Source organism: Onychomys torridus, chromosome 16, assembly GCF_903995425.1.
Source record: "Onychomys torridus chromosome 16, mOncTor1.1, whole genome shotgun sequence".
NCBI lineage: Eukaryota > Metazoa > Chordata > Mammalia > Rodentia > Cricetidae > Onychomys > Onychomys torridus.
This window is the reverse complement of record NC_050458.1, coordinates 638584-661355: the sequence shown is the minus strand read 5'-3', so window position 1 is coordinate 661355 and position 22772 is coordinate 638584. Positions and strand designations below refer to the sequence as shown.

Genomic DNA, 22772 nt, shown 5'->3' with positions numbered 1-22772 from the left:
TACTGACTTGTGTAGAAGCATCTGACCCCAATTATTTGCAGCTACCTCAAAATGGTTTTCTACCCCTTTGTCCTTACCTTGCCACACTTACTGATTCTGAGGTAAATAAGAACTATGTTGCAATACAAATTCTTCCTAACTGTTTCATATTTACCCTCTGTTTCAGTTCTTGTTTGAATTTAGTTAAGCACAAACATGAAACTCTGGTTAAAAATTAGTTCCAAAGATGATAAAAGGTCTAGAATTCTAGTGAAAACCCCAAGTTTACATAGTACCCTATTCAGACAGTCCTATAAATCACTTACAATCAAGGTCACAAGCTTCCCCTTGCACTGGCAGCTTTAACAGCCTCAGAACTGTCCTAAGCTCTGAGACAATCCTACTTTTGCCAATGCTATTCTTAATGATGGAACCTTCTTTTCCTCAATCAGATCCCACCATGTTTTAATGATTATTTCTGCCTGTCAACCTTCCCACAGAAGTTAATTGTATAAATGTATTGAATGTTTTCAAAATCTCTGCTCCTTACATAGTTTCCACAGTGAATTCATTCAACCAAATTTTCAATGTTTTCTATGGTCTTACTGATATTTTTTTGGGTAAAATGAAAGGGTCACATTGCACAGAACACAGTTTTTCACATATATAACCCTCAATGGGCTTGCCTACCATATCAGCATTACTGTATCTAAGAACCTTAGAGGCTGACTTCTACACAAGCTAAGTATCATCCCAAGAATGATCCCAGAAAATATATTTTACAACAGTGACCAAGATGTCTCCACTTACTTTTTGTTCTAACTTATAATTTTACTGCATATAGATCATGAATTATCAGTTATATTATAACTACTTAAGGAAAGGGTAGAGCAGTAAATACTCTGAAGTTCCTAAACATATCTTAGGGAATGCTCTGTAAAGACACCTTCAGTGGAATAGGAGTATGTCAAAATACAGTCTCCATGTCCTAAGACACAGTACCTATCAGTATAGCCTCGTTTGAAAGGAGCTTTGAAAAGCAAGTGGGACACAAACCTTGAGACTAGGACATAGGGCATAGTACCTGATTATCTCAAAATTCAGTGACAAGAATGCTCACAAGGATAGTGGTAGTGAAAATATAGAAAAGAAAGAAAAAACATTGCCTTAATTACTTTTCTATTGCTGTGAGAAAACACTGTGATGGAAGTAACTTATAAAAGATCACATTTAACTGGGGCTTATTGACAGTTTCAGAGGGTGAGTCAATGACTATCATGTCAGGAAGCATGGTAGCAGGCAGGCAGGCATGGAACTAGAGCAATAGCTGAAAATTCACATCTGATCTGAAAGCTGAAAGCAGAGAGAGAGAGACTGGACCAGAGATGGACTTTTGAAACCTCAAAGCCCACCTTCTCCAACAAGGCCACCTTCCTAATCCTTCCTAAAAATAGTACTACCAGCTAGGGACCAAGTATGCAATATTTGAGCCTATGGAGGCCATTTTCATTCAAACAACCACAGCTATGGATGACTAAGGTAGAGATTAGGATTTGTAGCAAAGCAACAAGCCAAGGAATGTCTGGGGCGAACAAAAGCTAAATGAGGCAAAGATGTATTCTCTAGAAAGAGATCAACTTTGCTGTCATGATTTAAGACCTCTGCCTTCCATAGTTGTAAATGAATAACTATCTGTTATGTTAAGGTGATTGATTGAGGCAGCCTGAGGAAGCCAGCAGAACTAGCTTCTGTAAATTTATTCTTCTGTTCAGAAAATATTCTCTGAGATGTTGTTATAAAATAGATAAGATGCTAGACATATCACACATATAAAGATGTCTACAGATGTGAGTCATGTGCATGTGTCATGGGAACAGGAACTCAACAGACTACAGATATGAGTCATCTGTGAATGCCATGGCAACAGGAACTCGTAAGATGGCTCTGGAGTCATCGGGAAAAACAGCTCTAGACCAGACTTCTCTAATTCCCACAGCCTGGGGAGGCTGAGCAAGAACTGCAGCATTTAAAGTCAGACAGACATCATTTCACTCGGAACTGGACATGTATACCTTGTCACAGCACAGAGTTGAGAAGTGAGGTTAAAAGAACACCTGGGATAAAAGCAAAGGGCCAGCTTTCTTCAAAGTAAGTGTCACACTGATAGGAAAAGCTAACAATCCTTTTTAGGAGCAATGACAGTCTGTGCATGAACTAGCAAAAAGAGATGGTCTGACCTAAATGTGCACATAAGAAAACAAGTGACAGAGTCTGAATAACAAGTCACATATGCAAGCCATGTTTTCAGAAACTAAGACAATCCAGTTTAGGTCGAAGTAAGAGCTAAAATTGTATTAATATAAAACCCCTAAAGGCAAATATATGCTTTCTCTCTAGACTTTAAATTGTGTGTATGTGTGTGTGTGTGTGTGTGTGTGTGTGTGTGTGTGTGTGTGAGAGAGAGAGAGAGAGAGAGAGAGAGAGAGAGAGAGAGAGAGAAGACAGACAGGTAGAGACCAAGAGACAGAGCCCAAAAGAAGAGAAGTGTTGAAACTAAGAAGATCAGAAAAGGAAAGGAGAGAAAGGATCCCAGGAGGGGTCAAAAAAGAAGGAAATGGAATACTCAGCGACAGGAAAGGTGGGTTGAGCAAGGACACCCGAGGGAGGCGGGGACATAGGGGAGGGAACTAAGAGTGACATTAGGACAAGAGCACATAAGGAAGGAAATACGGTACTTTGTATACAGACTTTTAGAATTCATTTAAAAAGACAGTCTCCCTAGAGAAACCCTATGTCATAGGGTTACTTCCTAGAGCCTAGAAGCATCTCTAATTTGTCTTTGGCTCATACAAACTTTGTAAAAATAGGTAATCTAGTAAAAAGTAAAGTGCTGCATTTAAAGATGACATTTTAAGGAGGGTGTATTTGTTTATATGTGTATGTTTACATGTTTCTGCCTGTATGGGTATGTGGAGTTCAGAGGTCAACCTCAGGTGTCATTCCTCAGGAACACTATCTACAATTTTTGGTGAGACAGTGTCTCTCACTGTGACCCAGGGCTCATCAGTTAGGCTACACTGGCTGGGCAGCAAGCCAGGGATCCATGTGTCGCTGCCTCCCCAGTGCTGGGGGTTACAAAGGTATACACCATGCTCAGAATTCTAACATGGGTTCTTGCAGTCAAACTCAGGTTGTCTTGCTTTCATGGAAAGCACTTCACTCACTGAGCTGTCTCTCCAACACCATAATGCCTGTGTCTAAACAGGAAACTAATTGAGTATGATGCACAAAACGGGGGGAAATAGAAAGAAATGGGTAGCATTCAAAGAATATCCCCATAAAATGGATAAAAACTGGCCAAATAAAACGTGAGGGAACCTAAACGAAGCAAATGCTTCCATAAAACATATATGAAGAGAAGGTACAAAGAAGCTTAAGAGATAGAGCAAAGCAATGGGAATGAGTTATGAATGAATTATCATAAACAGAAGAGAAAACCACCATAAAATGAAGATTGTGTTGAAGAGATCACCAGAGGCTGAAATACTGATGAAAACTAAGGGTCATATAAGGTACAAAAAAGGACCAAGACTAGAATAAAATGTAACTAACCAAATTAGACATGATTACAGCAAAATAAATTTGAAAATGACTATAGCAAAAAATACACACATAGAAATCAGAAAACAGAAATCACATATATGCAGAACTAGTGGACACAAAGAGCATAGCAAAGCAAAGGGGTGTTCAGTTTGTTGATTTTCCTCTCCCTAGAAAAAACTCCTCAAAGAAATAGGAATAATTTATAGTCAACAAAACTATGAAGTATGAGGATGGTTGGTAAAAATATTTTTGAGCATGTAGGAACCCAAAAACTTCTGTGACATTAAGCAACTTTGTTACTGCATATTTAACAAACCTAGATAGTATAATCTACTACACAAATTTTATGGTGTGTGTGTGTGTGTGTGTGTGTGTGTGTGTGTGTGTGTTGTATGTGTGCTTGAAATAACATGATATGAATAAAACATGGGAATGATAAAGATATGCAATAAACAAGGTATGTGAGGCTGCTACCAACACAGCATGGCATTATTTTACAAGCTTTCTTTTATAAGTAGAGGAACGCTACAATTTAATGGTTAAAAGTATAGTGTAATGAATATATATAGAAGTAATGTAACTACTATTACATTATTCTGTCAGCTGTTATAAACTGTACATCACTGCACATTCTATACTTTAGTGTGACTGGCAGGAGAGTAAACTTGTTTATACCAACATCACACAAACATGTGAGTAATGCATTGCTTCATGATATAATGATTGCTACAAGGTCAGTTGACAATAGGGATTTTCAGCTCCATTATAATAATATGAGACTCCTATCATATCTGTAGCAAATCACTGGTCCAAAACACTATTATTAAGTACATGACAGTAATTATACAGAATTTGTAGTTGGAGTTTTCCTGCCTGGCCCACAGTCAGGACAAATCTCTCTTACCCGCCAGTCCCACAGTCGCTCAGACCCAACCAAGAAAGCACACAAAGACTTACATTGTTTAGAAACTGTTTGGCTGTGACAGGCTTCTTGTTATCTACTTCTTCTGTCTTAAATTAACCCATTTCTGCTTATCTATACTTTGCCACATGGCTTGTGGCTTACCAGTGTCTTTACATGTTGCTTTTCATGGCAGTGGCTGGCGGTGTCTCCCCCGCCTTCTACTTCCCAGAATTCTCTACTCTCTTGTCCCGCCTATACTTCCTGCCTGGCCACTGGCCAATCAGAACTTTATTTACACAGAGCGATATCCACAGCATTAATATAACTAAGACCAAAATAAGTAGTGATGGTAACACTACTTATGGCAACCAAATATGATCAGTGTCAGGAGACCTACCATGCAGTGTTCTATGATTAACAAAAGTGAGATGAAGAACTATTGACAGTAAATGCTGCAGAGGGAGTCAGTTTCCCTAGGGACAGACTCTTAGAAAGGTTATCCAATCCCTAGTATCAGTCCCACAGACACGTTCATATGAGCAGCATTAAACAGATTCATTAGGTTTTACATACACACACATGTAACAATAATATAATTAAGAAGAGATTATAAATTGAGAGGCAGTGGGAGGAACACAGGAGAAGTTGGAGGAGGGAAGATATGGGTAGAAATAATATAAATGCAGTATTCATGCATAAAATTCTCAAAAAAAAGTTTACTTTATACAAGTGAGATCAAAGAAAGGGGTGAGAAAGCTGGCAGTGTGTCTGTGCCGATTCCCTAACCTTACTTACAAAGGCAGGCATAGGGAAGGGACCAACACAACCCCAACTTTCCAGCTTTTCAGTGACAGAGCTATGAGGAGACTATAAGCAGCATTATGGGACTTCAGCCCCATAGAGTAGTCACTGATTAATCTCTACAAGTCTTGGTGGTGCTATATTACTTGATATTAACTGGTTTTTGTGTGAACATGTGATTCAACTCTGGCCAATGAAGCCATGAGTGAGATATTTGTTTCTCTGCTTTTAAGAAGAAATATAAGAAGAAAGCAGGGCAACATTTTTCTTTGTCTCTTGATACAGCTACATGTTAACGTTTGCATGTAAGTGAAATCAGAAAGAAATAACCAGGAAGATAAAAAGTTGTAAGCACTGAGGATGGCAAAGTAGGAAAGTGAAAATGTAAAAGCCTTTATACAATTTCCTTTATCTTCTTAATTTCTCCAACAAATATGCACTACATGTCTATTCTTCCTAAGGTGTCTCCTTCATGGTACAGGCAGATGAAACTCAGCCCTTAAGAATATTTGTGTTTTCAATTTCCAGTGCAATTATGATCTATAAAAAAGAGGCTTAAACAAAAAACAATGACAAAAAATTCCACTGGTCCAAATCTTTTTTTTTTTTTTTTAGACAAGGTTTCTCTGTGTAGCTTTGCACCTTTCCTGGAACTCACTCTGTAGCCCCTGCTGGCCTCAAATTCACAGAGATCTGCCTGGCTCTGCCTCCCAAGTGCTGGGATTAAAGGCGTGTGCCATCACCACCCAGTCTTATTTTTGTTCTTAAGCAAATCCATTCCCAAACATCAAAAGGGGTTTCTCATCCTTTACATGCAAAGATAAACTGTTTTTCAAAGTTACTTTATATTTTACTCAAAAACAAAACAAAAATAAAATTTCCAAAGTTTTATGGGAAGTAATATATCAGAGTATGAAGGGAATGTCCCATTCCTCTTTCAAGAAGAAAGGAAGAGTTTGTTCATATTTTGTGTGAATCTTTCTGCTCTTTAGAACAACCATGCCAAGTGGTAACCTGAATGTGTGCAGCTGGACAGAATGCTGATGGTCTTTATCTAGAGCAGTGGTTCTCAAACTTCCTAATACTGTGTCACTTTAATAGAGTTTCTCCTAATGTGCTGACCCCAACCATAAAGTTATTTCATTGCTACTTTATAACTGTAATTTTGCTACTGATAGGAATTATAATGTAAATATCTGATAAGAGGTCATGACCCATGGTTTAAAAACCATTGATCTAGAGACATGAGGATGTCTTTCTTATGTAGGTGTGTTCTCCATAGTTTAAACTCTCCCTAAGCATTACCTAAGGAAAAATGTCCTCACAAACAACATTTACTTTGTCATCAAGTTTTACATATCAGAGATATGCTCATACTGTATTATCCTGCTGTGTGGATCTGAAATCAATGAGATGTAAATGCATACACTTATTAAACAGTACAAGTGAACCATAAAAGTATTTTATTCACAATATCATTGAGGAAGAACAAAAAGTTTAGAAAATAGACAAATTCAGTTCTACTTAAAATACCTCTGCTCTTCAGAACCTTTCTGTTTCCAACTAGTTTTTCCAGTAAAAGAAATTTAAGATATATAGCTATGCTGTCATGTTGAAGCTTTTTATATCTTATGACAGTGATTGATATATTACATTACCTTCTGTAACTGATTCCCTACAGTCACTTTCATTGCATCTAGTGAAATAATTAATTTCTAGAAAGAAGACTAAGTTTTTGTTACAAGATAACTTCTCTCTCCACTCTCCCACATACACATACTCACACATAGCTTAACTTACACACATGCTTACACACCACACACATACACATATGCATGCAAGTATTCATTTGTTCACATTTATATTCATGTGTACTCCACACATGTATTCACACACCATATATACACATATATACACAAATTAACTAATACATTTATCTTATTGTCTCTGTTCATAATCGAGAATAGAATCTCCAGGAAGGCATGAATGTCAAGTGGCAAGTCTCTCGCTCGCTCTCTCTCTCGCTCTCACTCCAGTTTTTGTGGTTTTATTTGAAAACAAATAAAGCATGCATGCAAGCTTCATAGCCTGGGGTTAGGATTGGTGACTCTGATGGCCAGCTGTGCTGCTGTTTCTACAATGGGTTTTTAGTTCTTGAATAAAATGTTGTGAGCAAACTCAGCACAACAATATTTCTGCACATCTGCAGCCCTTCCAACTCCTTGACATTGTGAACCAGAAACTTCTAGAAGCCACTAGGTGACATTTGCTTGGTTTCTTTGTTGCTCCCGTAACCAGTGTTGGGCATTAGGGTCTGGCCCTTGAATCTTCTCCATACTCTGTTGTTGATACCTCTGGGTCTCCACCAGTTTCTCTTAATTTTGACATAGTGGTCTGATAGATGTAGCATGAATTCTAATTGGTCTTAATAATAAAAACCCAGAGCCAGATATTGGGGTAAATGCTGAAAGACCAGAGAGACAAAAGAACAAGCCACAGTCACCTCTTACCTCACCAATTCCTTAGCCTGAAAGGAAGGAGCTCCTGTCTCTGCTCTACCTTATAACTTCCTCTCCACCCAGTCATATCACTTACTGTTTCCTCCTCCCAAATACTGGGATCAAAGGCATTAGATCCCAAGTGCTGGGATTTAAGGTGTATGCCAACACAACCTGGCCTCTATGGCTAGCTCTTCCCTCTGATCTCCAGGCAAGCTTTATTTGCTAGAGCACAAACAAAATACCACCACAGTTCCCCTTTTTTGTCTAAAATAAAAGAAGGTTATAACTAATATGAGAAAAACTACATGCAATAAGTACAATAACTATATACAATATATACAAGCAATAATTACATTAACAATGCCTGGTCCATTAACATTTGACAGATTCAGAGAAAATACTCAATTATCTATCCTGTCTTGGTGAGTCCAAAGGGTTGTACCTAATTCACATTCTATCCAAACTTGCATTACCAAAACTATCTTTTAATGTCTCTCAATCCTATACACTTTACATTTCTTTAGTGAATTTCTTTTCTGAATCTAGTAACAAGGAAAATTATAACTATCTAGTCTTCAACTCCACAGAGACCCAAGAAGGAAATAATATTACCTGAGTAGGCAGGAAGTACAAGCAAGCAATTTCCAAAAAATGTGAGAAATGATAGAAACAGCTGGCTGCTTAGCCGTTGTAACATTGTAGAATCTGTAACATTGGAGCATCCATCTTCAACCTACAGGCTTAGCATATCTGACAGACTTATCTGTGAAGTAAGATTTTTCTGAAGGTCTGTCCTACCTTGTCTTGGCAAAGTTCAGCAATTCTTTCTTTTGTGTCCTGCTTATCCCATTTGGACAGCATACTGTCAGAGTCAAGGGGAGGGCATTTCCTTTCCTAGTGGCTAACTTTTGCCATAAAGAAAGTAAACTCCATGTGGAGTTTCTTTGATGCCCATCATCTGCCCCAAAGTAGATTGGTGCTGCCAGGACCAGACATGTCTCATTATCATAAAAAAAGAGCTCATGTTATTAAAACATCTTAAATGCCATATTCTGTAGATCTCTGAAGTGTTTGAAGACCACCTATCTACCTAAAATATATCTGTTTGACCTTAAAAACATACCTAATATGACTACAAATATAATTGTATTATATGACCAACTACAAACCTACATTTCTTTATTATCCTAAATAGTTTATAATAATAACTTTCAAAGACTAGCAATTTGCATTACATTGTTAACTTAGATGTATAGGTTCAATACCTTGAACAAGATTAGAAATGCACAGTATATTCTAAACAAAAATAATTTCAACTTTGTATCAATATACAATGATATATATCAATGTAAAATATTGAAAACAAGTAGTTGATTTTTAAAAATAGATTCAATAATCTACCCTTTTATCCTATCTTTATATTCTCCTTTTTTCTTTTCAGAGTAGATTCAATAATCTACCCTTATCCGATCATTTCTATATCTCCCTTTTTTCATTTTAAAAGAAGAACCCTAAATCTAATCTCCTTTGTTCAGCTTCTTTCCTGACTGTATACAACTTGTAACCAACTCCCCTAAACAATGACAAACATCCATAACCCATTGAATGGCCAAAAACTACCTACCCCATCTCTTGGGAATGTGATGTTTTAAATTTACTTCCTGTTGTCTGGGGGTGATGGCATCTTTAGAGTATCAATCCTGAAAAAATATTTGGGTTAATTGTCAAGTCCTGGGAGTGGTAGCTATATTATTTGTTGTCTAGTCTCTGCACAATAAGAAAGTACAGGGCTTGTCTTACATTCTGGCTAGAATAGTTTGTGAGGCTGGATAATCTCAGTTAGCTACCTCAAAATTGTCCTGAGCAGTTTGTAGTCCAAAGATGATCTTTAGATGATGTTTGTCAGCTTAGTGATGTTATTATAGTCCATATGGAATCATCATTGTGGAACTCCATCCTCCTTGTGGAGATTTCAAAGGTCACTGTTAGGCATGGTCATGGTTCACTGCTGAAAGCTTAAACCTTTTAAATTTCATATAAAGCAGATCTCAAAGAGGTTAAAGAATCAATAATTGTTATGCCCATCCAGGGTACAAAAACTTAATTCCTAATTACCTGATAGAGACTCAAACTTGAAATCATGTACAGAAAGCTAGATGAAGCATTTTTCTATAATTATTTAGTACTATATATGACCATTAATATTATTACTCTATATAACTATTAATATCATGACAGAAAGTTTAAAATATGTATATTAATCTTATAAATTTTGAGATATATTTATACCTTAAGAAAAGTGTTAAAGGGTTAAGATAAAACCAAAGAATCATGAGATCAGTGGCTATAGAATAGTCCCTAATTTTGGTTTTTCTTCTGTCTCATATCTGGTGGATCTTCTGACATGAGACAGAGAATTTTTGGATTTTTCTTTAATAAGCATGCTTGAGTTTAGAAAAGAAGAGAGCCACACTCCAACTCCAAAGTCAGCTTTAATTTTTAATTGGACTGTGTCTACAAAAAAAAATTTGCATTATGTGACTGTACAGAACAGCAGAAATAAACATTATCCTGTTGAAGATGTGCTATATCAATAGAGCAATTTACTTTTTTTTCTTGGGACATTTTTTCTGGATTATTTGTCTTTTCTCTTCATATGTCTCATTTGTCCAGTAGTCTTCAGATTCCTTAGCTGGATGCCTTCATTCTCTTGAAAAGACAAAAACAAAACCCTGTCCCCATCCTAATTTGGGGGAGGTTCCCTTTTGGCAAGTTATATCTGATCAAATGAAAAGCATTTGTTGGTTTTAAAGTTAGTTTATATGTAATGGCCACACTGTTTGATGAACTATCACCTCTTCTAATTAAGAGGTCTCTCCTGTTCAAATCAAACTTTTATCAATTTTGATGGTATCCATAGCCTTTCTTCTCCTGTGGAAGCAAAAGCAAAACCTCTTTCCCTACGTAACACATATCCTGTTTTCTATTCAGAGGTCAACACATTTTTAAAGTATACAGGCTGACTTAATTCAGTAGTTTTTCCATTATCCAATGTCTCTCTGCAGCTGTTGTTCCTGTATCATTAGCATTTAGAAAATTCAAAGTTAATCAAGTATTATCTAGTGTTGGGAACTAGATGTAGAGTGTATTCTAGTTGCTCTCAATAAAAAAAACAAAAAAACAAAAACAAACAAACAAAAAAAAAAAAAACAAAAAAAACCTTGGAGCCAGATATCAGGGTAATTGCTGAAAGATCAGAGAAGTAAAGGAGCCAGCCACTAGAAAAACTTCTTACCTCTGCTGAATCCTCAGACCAAAAGGGCCAAGCTCCTGTCTCCACCCTGCCTTATCGCTTCCTCTCTCTGCCCAGCCATATCACTTTCTGTTTCCTCCTCCTAAATGCTAAGACTAAAAGCATGTACCTCCCAAGTACTGGGATCAAAGGCATGAGATCCCAAGTGCTGGGATTAAAGGTGTGTACCACCACAACCTGGCCTCTATGGTTAACTAGTGGCTAGCTCCACATTCTGATCTCTAGACAAGCTTTATTTGTTAGAACACAAACAAAATATCACCATAGACTGATGGCTGATGAACTTCTTGGTCCTCTTTTTGACAATCTTGGTCTTTACCAGAGGCCAGAAAGCAGCTGCAAAAGAGATGATGACCACCTCGCAGGCTGCACGTCCTCTTCACTGCTGTATCCTCAGTATCAAGAACAGCATCAGACATGTAGGTGCCAGGGCCACTGCACAGTGCCTGACAGTACAGGACACAGCCCCCAAGGATAGCCTTTGTGTGACTTTGGTGGAATGGCAAAACCCTGTGAAGGCACAAAGTATCTGCTAAGTACTGCTTTGTGTCTGTAATAAAGGAACTTTCACAAATGGTAAAAGTCTATGAAGCTTTATTTTTGCCTTTGTGGTTCCTTTTTTTGGTACATAGTATGGAGGCACAGGACATTGCATAAAGACAGCTGGCCCTATTACAAAGGAAATCCTCTTCTGTTCCACCTAAATCTGTAAGAATCCCTTAAAGCTTGAGGCTGATAGGCTCCATATTTTTGTAAGCCCCCAGGAAACTATTAGTGAACTCAAGATAAACAGTTCTTTGCTGTTCCAAATTTTCCATTTTTTTCTCAAAGTCAAACACATTAAATAGTCTTTCAAAGAAATTCTTTAGGTAAACTAACGGAAAACTAGGAAGAATAAAAAATATACCTTTCTGAACTCCATAAGTACAAAGCAAAAAATGTTTGCAAGAGTATTTTTTTCTATTTCTTTTGGAAATGAGCTGTAGATTCTTCATGATTCTTCATTCATCCCAAACACTAGGAAGGCTTGGAGGAATATTTTTTGAAATGGAATACATTAAAAAAACAAACTTCAAACTGGTAAGTTCCTTGTTGCAGTTGCCAAATGTTAGCTAGGCCATTTCTTTTTCTTCTGTTTTGTATAATCCACATGGCTTTGACAATACAAAAGTAAAGCTACAGGTCCCAAGAGAGGATATTCTTCTTGGCAAGTTAAGAACTGAAGAGGATTATGAATGCCACTTTACACTATAGCTCCATATAATTTACAGCAGAGAATTTGAAATACTGAAAAAGGAGAGCTGTGCCTGTGGTCTTAGACATGTTTACACATGCTCTCCATGCATGTGCACAAATAATTGCACATTTTTCTGTGCACTCCAATTTTGTGTTCCTATACTTTACTGATAATAGTTTTAGCCACTGTAGTACTATATATAAAGGAGGATTTCAGAATAAGTGTTCATAAGTCAGTGTGTCAGAAGGTGACAGAAGATTTAAAAGGCAGCTACAGGGAAGGAAATTGCATCTAAGCACACTGCACAGGTTTCTTTTCTATTGTCACATTTTGGAGACTTTATCATTATTTTGTGACAGGGATTGAACACGGGACCTTACACATGCTAGGCAAGCTCTTTGTCACTGAGCTACACCTTCAATCTTATTGCAGTTTTATCTTGAGATCCCCGTAGACTGACACATACATAAGAATAAAAAGAGACTTCATGAATCCTCTCTGGTTTTCCCTGGGGTAAAATTATAAAACCATAATATAATATCCAAAGCAGGATACTGTCATTGAGACAGGCAGAATACAGAACACTCCACTGTCCCAAGGAGCCCTCATGAGTGCTCTTTTAGAGTTAATTATTCCACCACAACTTCTTAAGTTCTGACAACCATATTCTGGTTCCTGTGTCTATGATTTTGTCATGTCAAAAATGTAACGCAAACAGCATCATACACATAATCATTGAGCGTTTTTTAAAGTCAGCAGAATTCCCTAAAATTCATTGAAGTTATTGTCTATATAATCCATTCTTCTTATTTCTGACTATTAGTTCACAGAATGTATATACCATAGGCCTTTTTAACCTATGGTATACCTATGTCATTGTAATTTATTTGTCTTGTTTCCAGAATTTGGCTATTACAAATACTACTGCAATGAACATAGAATATAGGCTTTCATTTTAATTTAAATCTTGGGCTAGGGATATAGCTTGGTGGTATAGCACGTGTCTAGTATGTATGAGTCCCCAGACTTGATCTTCAGAACCACAAAATGGGAGGAAGGAAGGAAAGGAGGAAGAGAGGGAGAAAGGGAGAGAGGAAAGGAGGGAGGGAGGGAGGGAGGGAGGGAGGGAGGGAGGGAGGGAGGGAGGAAAATAGTAGGATTGCAACCCTTCTAGAATGGCTCTATGATTGTATGCAAGTGTACAGGAGATCCAGATTTTCATACATCCTTGCCGGTATTTGGAACTGTCATCCCTCTCTTTTATAAACAGCCATCGTGACAGGTGTGTGGTGGTATTTCTTTTTTCTAAGAGTTTACTTTCCATCTATGTGTCTTCTTATATCTTGCCAAATTGATTAATTATATACTTTCTAAGAGTGAGTTCTGAGAATTTCTATATCATTGCTACCTAGGCCTTTGTGAGATAAATATTTGGAAAAGAATGTGTCTTAACCTTTCACTTTCATGGCAGGGTTTTCTACACAACTTTCTAAATTTTGATTATTCCAGTTGATCAATTTGTCTTGTATGGTTCATCTCTAGGGTAAATTCTAAAAACTCGTTGCCTAGGCCTAGGTTCTCTATGTTGGTCTTACATTTTTCCCTATAAGTTTTATAATTTTCCATTAAAGTCCATGGTACATTTAAATTTTTTATAGAAGATGTAAAACTTATATCAAGGATCATATTTGTGCTGTGTGATGCCTCAACACTAGCTTTTGAGAACACTGCCTTTACTTCATGGCATTGCTTATGAAAAGTCATATAATCCATATATAGCACTCTTGGGCATACATCTGAAGGTATATAAATCAGAATATTGCAAAGATACAAACACATCCATGCTTATTCATAATAGCCATGATATGGAAACAGCTGAGATGCCAATCAACATATGGCTGCATAAAGAAAACATGGTACATATAATATATACAATGGAGTTTTATTTAGTCACAAAAGAGAATAACATGTCATTTGCAAGTAAATAGATAGAACTGGAAATTATGATTGGGCAAAATATTGTGCATTTTTCAAACAGTTTCTCTTTTTTAATATTTATTTTTATTTTGTGAGTATGAGTATTCTGACTGTATGTATATATGTGTGTGTGTGTGTGTGTGTGTGTGTGTGTGTGTGTGTGTGTGTAGCACATGTATATAGTTACCCACAAGGCCAGAAAATGATATCAGATTCCCTAGAACTGAAGTTACTAACATTTGTGAGCTGCCATGTGGGTGCTGGGAATGGAATTCAAGTCCTCTGGAAGAGCAGCCAGTGCTCTTAATCACTGAACCCCTTTATGGTTTCTTTTTATATGTAGAATATGTATTTAATCGGGAATGTGTGAGAGAGAGAGAAAGAGAGAAAGAGAGAGACATGAAAGCAGAGTGGAGGAAGCAAATCAGTGAAAAGATACAGGGTAGTGGGGAAGTAAATATGAGCAAGGCACAATGGGATGTGTGTGTGTGTGTGTGTGTGTGTGTGTGTGTGTGTGTGTGTGTATCATAATGATACCTATTCTTTGTATTTTTTTCTTTTGTATTTCTTTTAAATCAATAGAAACAAAGTTAAAAAGGGAGGAAAAGTGTGGCAGCCATTTCATATGATACCAAAGCTGATAGAGGGGTAGGGAATAGAGCCATGTTGCAGGCATGTAGGAAAATACTGTTATTTAGTCAAAGGAACTGGAAAGCTTTAAATAGGCTTTAAAGCTCCAGTTTGCTTGTTAAACACTGAGTTTTAGGAACTATATGGGACTACACAAATGAAGAAAAGAAAAGCATGAGACCAATTCTCAGAACAGGGCAAAATGAAGCTACCTAGCCTGAGGTATATAGTATCAAAAGACCCAACCAACATGGCCCTAAGCATCCCGCTAGCAGTAGACTTATAGGTACAGCCTGTGACTAGCCACTGTACTATCTTACTTTCAGATTTGCTTTCCTATTGCTTTGACTTTTATCTTTAGGGTAATCCTTCTGCCCTGATCCAGGACTTTCACCATTTTACCCTCTTTAGAACTATAACAAACCATCTTTTTTTGGGTAGGTGTCTTCTCCTCTGTTGGCCTCACTATATCTGAGTAGAAGTCACATTATTTAAAGCATGTGGGTGGCACAGATAAAAGTTGTTTGCATTAGCATGACGAGGATGTGAATTATGTCCACCATGTACTGGGAGTTTATATTCAGAGTATAAAGAAGTAGGATGGGCTGAGCAATAAGATGGAAGCTACAGTTTCAGAGATCAGCCCATAGCAGACTGTTTGGACTCTGAACACAGAATCACACACAGCTCTCCTCTCCCTTCCATCGCTCAGCACTTGTGTGGCACAGAGATACCACACAGGTCTTGGCTGAGTGAAGAGCCTTAACCTCCAGTCTCTCTATCACCAATCTATCCTAACTGTCACTTCAGAGTCAGGTTAACCCACAACTGCATTTGGTGGTTAATAACTCTAACAATGTTTTCATTAGCATTTCTTTCTTATCCCCCTTCACTTTCCTTAGAACAAAAACTGGATTTTCTTTGTGCATGCTCCAGGGTGCACAATGTTACCACCAACAGTCAAATCACCATGCCAAACATCTCTGCTATAAACCAAGTGCCTGACCCCAGCAGTATCCTCTGTATTGCTGGGCAACCCTTATATTTATCTTCAGTTGACACCTATCAGGTTCCCTACAGCAGCTGCTACAAAATTCTTCCACTCTGCTGAAGCTCCAAATCCTGCCCCTTCTCTGAGGCTCAGAAAAAGCTCTCCTCTTCACAACTGAGGGGACAGATTTATGGTCCGTAATTGTTTGTTTGTTTGTTTGTTTTTAAATCCTCAATGTTTTTCTGTCTCCATCACCATCTACATACTGCTTCTCGGCTCTCACCCAGTGAAGAAAATGCCTATCAAGCATCCCAATGCTGAATTTTTGATCAACATTGCATCAAATATCTGAGCTTTTCCCCCTATCCTTTGTTCCTTTCCTTCATCACACAGGAATGTGTAAACCTTGTCAATCTGAAAAGTATTTTGTGGCTCACTAGCATGTGTGAAGTATTTATAACATCCCACTTAGAAGGAGAGCCAAGTATAATTAAAGTAGTTTACAAATATTGTATTATTTAATACTGATGACAATCACTGATACTTTTGATGTTATATTACATATTTTATTGATTAGGAAACTGATGCCAGGGGAGTAAGAAAGCTTACTCAAGGACACATAAGTTGGGTGTGGGGTTTTCCCCTATTAATATATTACAAATTTTTCAAAGACAAAACAAAAGTTTTCTTGACTCTTGTCCTATGTTCTGCTATCTCTCTGTATTCATTGCTGTTCCTATCACAGACGCTTCTTAAACATTTCTATCAACAAGGATAGGAACATACATATACCACACATAACTGCCACCGGTACTTCCAGAAATGTTTGTTGAAGTGTTAAAAATTAATTTTGTTTTTTTAATATCTAAAATACCTGTTTTAACTATTTTTTTAATATTTAAACCGAGTGGTGGTGGTTCATGCCTTTAATCCTAGCATTTGGGAGGCAGAGGTACTCATGACTCTGTGAGTTGGAGGCCAGCCTGATCTATAAAGCGAGTTCCAAGACAGCCAGGGCTACACAGAGAAACTCTGTCTCAAAAAAACAAATGTGTGTGGGGGTGGATGGGGTATTTAGAATATGCCAGCACTTCCTTTCTCTCTTTTTCTCAGAGGCAATCATTTTCTAAAACACTTCAAGCAGCAACAGTTTAAAATCCAAAGAAATTAAAGCTCTAGAGTGGTATTTGGTTTGAAAAGTGCTTTTCACCTGGATATTTTTCCTTTAGTTACCTAACCTGGCTCTATGACCCACAACTTGACACAGTTTCCATGGCTTTCAAGAGCTTTCTTTGTCTAAATAAAGACAAGATCAAGACCAGAGAAGAAAAACCCACAACAGTTTCAGCTGGAATTGCTTCCCTAACAGAGGCCAAGGCTGACACCGAGGCTTCTGAGGAAGCAAACATTTCTCCCATTGTCAAGTGTTTAATTGGACACTTTGAGAATCCAGTGTCATGTATGCAAGATGCAAATGTCTGAAAAGTTGTTCACAGTGTAGATTGTGTCAGACAGGCTCCAATGCCAAGCCAGCAAACAGCCTCCCATTTATTCTGCTGGACTTAGCTTCTAAAGATGTTTCATGGCTCTCCGAACCTCATAAATTTCCACATCCAAAGACCCATCTGTGTTTTCAAAGCAGAATCCTTCTTCCCACATGGGCACACATCAGTCCTTCCCCTGCCAATCTTGCCACTGCTTGTTCCAAATTATAAAAATAACTTGCAAGGTGTTTACTACATCTCTAAAAGTGTAAAGTTAAATGTTCAGTAGATTTTGGAAACCAATACAAAATTAGCAATAGACTCAGTTTCTTTCTCTGAATTAAAATCTTGACTGTTCTGAGATATGATTCTGTTATTCCCAATCTCAGAGAATGATTGCTTAGAAGCTCAGCTAATAGAGAAGTCCACAGTAACAAGTGAGTTATAGAGAAGTAATGATTGATTGACAGAATAAAAAAGAATATTAACAAATGAGCATTGAGAAATTTGTAAGCATTAAGCCATAAATATGCAATGTAGAAAATATAAAATTGTTACTAATTTTTATATTGCTTTTGATTTGTCTCCCTGTTATCACACATTTTTCTCAAGATAAATTATTAAATGTTTCATGATATTGTTTTCATGTGTGTGTGTGCATGCACACACACATGTACTTGCACATGAACACATGCATATAGGTGATCCTTTGCAGCTAGAATTACTTGTCATTATGTGTCACTCAGTGTGGATGCTGGAACTCAAACCTCAGTCCTCTGTGAGAGCAACAAGTACTCTTAACCACTGAGACATGTCTCCAGCTCCAGGAAAGTTTAAATGTTTAAAGTCCCAAATATATATATATATTATACACGATAAATTATATTATATACATATATATATATATATATATATATATATATATATATATATAACATTTAACGTGTATTGAAAGTAGTTAATTCAAGAAGAGAATCTTGAACAAAAAATGTTCTCACTCTTGCACAATGCTAATGTGAAAAGCAGAGAAATGAGAAGATAAATATCTCATGAGGACAAGCAAGAAACTTAAACTGAGCATTGTCTATACCTCCACTTTCAGTTGCAACATAAAAAGCTGCTATTAGCATTCAGGCATCTGTACTGGCCTGCCCTTAGGGTCCTGACAGAATATATCCTCAGCTGCAGCCACTAAGAGCACCCCTTGGGTGCATTTGCTGTGTTCCCTTATAAAAGGCAGGCCCTGCCTGGTTCTCTTTCTCTTTCTCTTCCTTTGCTCTCATCTCCAGGGACTAGTCTCTGCCCCCTTCTCTGCCCCTTCTTTTCTCTCCCCTCAATAAACCTCCCATGTGGGCCTGTTGTATGGTGTGACTCCTTCCCACCATTTTTAAAATATAACACTTGCAAGGCACTGTTTCTGTCCTTACCACCACAAATAGAAACAAACAAGCTGAAAACTAATAACTTTAGTCCTCCCTGTTTCATCAGAGAACTAAAAGACAAACCAACATTGTAAGATTAAAGAGATGGGAAAACCCAGAATCATAGTCAAAATTTATTCATTCGGACCAGAGCCACTGGAGCCATAAGCTGTAGAAACATGGAAATGGCACTTTTGAAAAGCTACTGGAAGATGAGTCTAACATAGAATACATTGAAAAGTGAGAAGTTCCTGGAGCCCTTGTCTTAGTGAAGGAGGTATTCACCATCTAGGGCAACCACAAAGCAACTATAGTGAAGAGGACCAGAGATCAGATTCCCAACACCAATGCAAAAGCCATGAATGATGTCAAATAGGAGAGCAGAGACAAGAAGGTCATAGGTGGTTGCTGTCTAGTCTAATCAAGTCAGTGAGCTCCAGGCTCAGTTAGAGACCCTGTCTCAAAAACAAAGATAGGGTCACTGAGGAAAATATTCAATCTCAATATATGACCTCTATATTCATCTTGACACTTACAAGAACCCCCACCCTCACACATACCCCACTAACACCTCTCTACACATACACAAAATAACTGAATATCTGCCAATCATGTATGTATTTGGGGGTTTTTTGTTTTTGTTTTGTTTTTTTGTTTGTTTGTTTATTTCTGTTGCTGTGAGAATTTCAAATAAAGGAGGGATTTATTTTAACTTACAGTTCAAGGATGAAGTCCATCATGGAATGGAAAGTTATAAAATAGCATAGCTTGAGGTAAATGGTCACTCTAGCCCATGGAATAGGGCTGCCCATAGCTACAGTGTGTATTAACCTAATCTACACAATTCCTCACAGGTGTACCTGGAGTTCTGTCTCCTACATGATTCTTAGAGAATCATAAATACTCCTTTCTTATAGTTTATATATCTGTTAGCAGTATGAAACAGCCCTGGGTCTAATGTAATGGCCTTTCCTTTGGAAATACTGGCTTCACACTTATGGACTAAAGTTTGGATGGTCAGAACCCATGATCACAGAGTGATATGAAAGAGGTGGGAGTACTGGCCACTCATTCTCCCGGGAAAGAGCTGTGACTGAAATTTAGAAAGGTTTCATAGAATGGTTGAATGTTTTAACTGGGTTTTAAGGCCTAAAGGCCCAGATGAAAGAAAAAGATATTCTAAGCAAAGAGAACCACAAAGACAAGAGGAAAGAGGTGAACATGGGCACAGCCTTCCTAGAGTGATGGAGATCCAGTGCAGCTGCAGAGAAGATGAGATGTGTACCACTTAGGAACAAAGCGTTCTTGAATGCCAAGTTATTTAGACCTTTGTTACCCACCCCAATCTACTCCCTAGTTTCTTGACACACAGACTTTCTATGTAGACTAGGCTGGTCCCTGTAGGGAAAAGGGGCTGGCTAAAGAAACTCACCCTGAGGCCAGGCAGTGGTGGCACAAGCCTATAATCCCAGCACTTGGGAGGCAGAGGCAGGCAGATCTCTGTGAGTTTGAGACCAGCCTGGTCTACCAAGTGAGTTCCAGGAAAGGTGCAAAGCTACACAGGGAAACCCTGTCTCAAAAAAACCAAAAAGAAAAAGGATGGCTCAGATAAGGCCAGTGAAAGAAACACAGTTTAGCTCAGATCAGAGCCATTTCTGCCCATGTGCAACAGACTTGTGAAACCAACCAATTATGGAGAAGGACAATAGAATCATGGTCTTAGGGCCCAGGACCAGGGAAAGAAACACAGCCTGTGTTTGGGACCTGAGCCAGAAAAATGAACACTTTATCCTCAAACCCAGAACCAAGGAAATATGCCCTGACTCTGAAACTAGTACCAAAATAACACTCTTGGAACCTAGAAGCAGAGTCAGTGAAACAAATGTGCCCTGGCCTTAGAAGCAGTGTCAAAAAGCCAAGAAAGGCCAGTGAAAGAAACACAGTTTGGCCCTGAAATCAGGGCCATCTCTGCCCCTTGCCCACAAAACTGGCCAATCCCTGGGCAGAAAAATCTAACCAATCACAGTTGATTCTGCCCCCTGGACATCCTACATAAACTGCCCTGCCTGGTCAGTTATAAGCTGTTCTCTCCTATGGATATTTTATTTGTACTGAAATGAGATTTTATTTGTATGCTAATAAACAAAATTGCCTGGGGGTCAGAGATAATAGCAAGCCATAGCAGAAGCCAGGTGGTGGTGGTGGTGGTGGTAGTGGTGGTGGTGGTAGTGGTGGTGGTGGTGGTGGTAGTGGTGGTGGTGGTGGTGGTGGTGGTGGTGATGGTGGTGCACACCTTTAATCCAGATCACATGACAGGCAGATCTCTGTGTGTTCAAGGATACAGTCAGCATGGAGACACATGTCTTTAATCTCAATACCAACCATAGAAGACCTGGAGGTCTGTATAGACAAGCAGTAACAAGGAGGTCATGTGGTTGGATTTATAACCAATGAGAAGGCAGAACAGAAAGTCAATAAAAAGACAGATACACAGGAAGTAGGTCTCTTTCTGAGGGGAAGGAAGACAGGGGCAGCAAAGGGTAAGAAAGGCAGTTTTGAGTCTCAGCGCTCAGCTACTGCTCTGACCTCTTGGGCTTTTAACTCTGCATTTGGCTCTGTGTTTCTTGTTTAATAAGACAGTTCCATCTACACTCTCCACCCTGTTAGAGGCAGCTACTCTCCTGGACTCCTCCTTCCCAAATAAATCTCTTTCTCAAAAGAGTTTTGGGTGAAGACCTTCATTTACTGATGCACAGAAGTACCTTGCTGGGACATCCCATAGTGGATTGAGCAAGGAGGAGCTGAACAGAAGAACCTTGCTAAGACATCCCCTCGTGGACTGAGCAAGAGAGAGCTGGTAACGCTGAGCCTGAGATTCCAGCTCTTCAGGAGCAGGATTGCTGCAGGGAGACCATCCCCCATCACACCAGGTACATCCTGTCTTTCCCAAAGAGTCCGGATACCCTGACTCTCCTGAAGAGTCAAGATACCCTTTCCTGCTGAAGCAGTTCCAGGCCTGACTCTCTGGAGAAGTCAGAAAAATTTCCCTTCCAGGGTTGGGGTTTTTTTTTTTGTTGTTGTTGTTGTTGTTTTTTCAGTCCTAGCTGTCAGAGCTATGCTACACAGCCCCAGGTGTCTGGGACACTTTCAGGGCAGAGCTGTTGTTCTGAGCATCTTGAGGTATCCAGGATACCTCGCCCTCCAGGACTGAACTGTCTCCTTGTAGTTTAGCCATCACAGCTGTGCTACACAGCTCAAGGTGTTGCCTGATTCCCCAGGTAGTCAGGACACCAAACCCACAGAGTTGCAAAACTCACCTTTTGCAACCAGTTTATGTGGTGGTATTGTGTTTCCCAAAATATTGTGCACCCTAATAAACTTATCCAGGGTCAGAGACAGAACAGCCACAATATTAAACATAGAGGATAGGCAGTGGTAGCACATGCCTTTAATCCAAGCATTCCAGAGGCAGAAGTCCCTCTGGATCTCTGAGTTCAAGGCCATATCGGAAACAGCCAGGCATGGTGACACACACCTTTAATCCCAAGAAGTGAGCCTTTAATCCCAGGGAGTGATGGCAGAAAGAGAAAGATATATAAGGTGTGAGGACCAGGAACTAGCAGCATTTGACTAGTTAAACATTTGGCTGGTTAAGCTTTTAGGCTTTTGAGCAGCAGTTCAGCTGAGAGTCATTCTGGATGAGGACTCAGATGCTTCTAGTCTGAGGAAACAGGATCAGCTGAGGAACTGGCAAGGTGAGGTGGCTGTGGCTTGTTCTGCTTCTCTGATCTTCCAGCATTCACCCCAATACCTGGCTCAGGTTTGATTTTATTAATAAGACTCTTTAAGATTTATGCTACAGTTTACTAACATTTTTGGTGCAATTTACTAACAGTCCCTAACTTGATATCCTGTCTTAGCCTCCTAAGTG

At 38.6% G+C, this 22772-nt stretch overlaps 1 protein-coding gene and 1 pseudogene across 2 annotated transcripts in view; both read right to left on the bottom strand.

The window, feature by feature from the left end:
- The window catches only part of Cpq (carboxypeptidase Q), a 472588-nt gene that overhangs the window by 444855 nt on the left and 4961 nt on the right, over nt 1–22772 (bottom strand). The gene's annotated exons all lie outside the window — the stretch shown is intronic.
- On the bottom strand, nt 7369–21763 carry LOC118597060 (annotated as a pseudogene).